The sequence below is a fragment of the Chlorocebus sabaeus genome, chromosome 16, assembly GCF_047675955.1.
Source record: "Chlorocebus sabaeus isolate Y175 chromosome 16, mChlSab1.0.hap1, whole genome shotgun sequence".
NCBI classification, from domain to species: Eukaryota; Metazoa; Chordata; class Mammalia; order Primates; family Cercopithecidae; genus Chlorocebus; species Chlorocebus sabaeus.
This window is the reverse complement of record NC_132919.1, coordinates 34,539,198-34,540,161: the sequence shown is the minus strand read 5'-3', so window position 1 is coordinate 34,540,161 and position 964 is coordinate 34,539,198. Positions and strand designations below refer to the sequence as shown.

General features: G+C 41.1%; 1 non-coding gene across 1 annotated transcript; it reads right to left on the bottom strand.

The window, feature by feature from the left end:
* Positions 1–323: 323 nt before the first annotated feature.
* LOC119621957 (U6 spliceosomal RNA) lies at positions 324–430 on the bottom strand. Its single transcript, XR_005238591.1, has one exon. It is a non-coding gene; the product is annotated as a U6 spliceosomal RNA (small nuclear RNA).
* Positions 431–964: the final 534 nt, after the last annotated feature.

The following is a 964-nucleotide window of genomic DNA, read 5'->3' as shown; positions in this document are numbered from 1 at the left end:
GTCTTGCTCTGTTACCTAGGCTTTGAAGGGCAGTGTTGTGATCATGGCTCATTACCACCTTAACCCTCTGAGTAGCTGGGACTATGGGTGTGGCCACTACACCCAGCCAGTGTTTTTAAAATACGTTTCTGAGGAGATGGGGTCTTGCTATGTTGCTCAGGCCGGTTTTGAACTTCTGAGCTCAAGCCACGCTCCAGACTGGTCTCCTAAAGTGCTGGGATTACAGGCCACTACACATGCCTCATTGTGTTTTTAATATGTGTTTACTTAGCGGCTAATGATATTGACCATCTTTTCAGGTGCTTATTTGGTATCTTTAAAAAAAAAATACGGGACACTTTAAGAATTTGCATGTCATCACTGTGCAGGGAGCATGCTAATCTTCTCTGTATTGATTCAATTTTGGTATATGTGCTGCTGAGACAAGCAAACTAGTACCTTTATATATCTGCTGTTCATCACTTTTGGCTATTTTCTTTTTCTTTTTTTGATACGGAGTCTCCCCATCTCTACTTAAAAAAATAGAAAAATTAGCCGGGCATGGTGGCACATGCCTGTAGTCTCAGCTACTTGGGAGGTTGAGGCGGGAGAATTGCTTGAACCCAGGAAGCAGAAGTTGCAGTGAGCTGAGATCGCACCACTGTACTCCAGCCTGAGCGACAGAGTGAGACTGTCTGAAAAAAAAAAAAGTATTCCACTCTTGGTGGGTGCAATGTTCTGTTAATATCCATGGATCTAGTTAGTTCACGGGGTTGAATTAAATATCCTTGCTGTGAATATATGTGTAGTTTTAACAGTTGTTACAGGGAAATATTGAAGTCTCTATAGTGGATTTATGCATTTCTCCATTCTGTTCCATCAGGTTTTCTTTCACATATTTTGTAGTCTTGTTTTTTGGTGGATACACATTCAGGAATGTTATGTCCTTTTGGTGGATTGACCCTTCTCTCAATAAATAATTTCC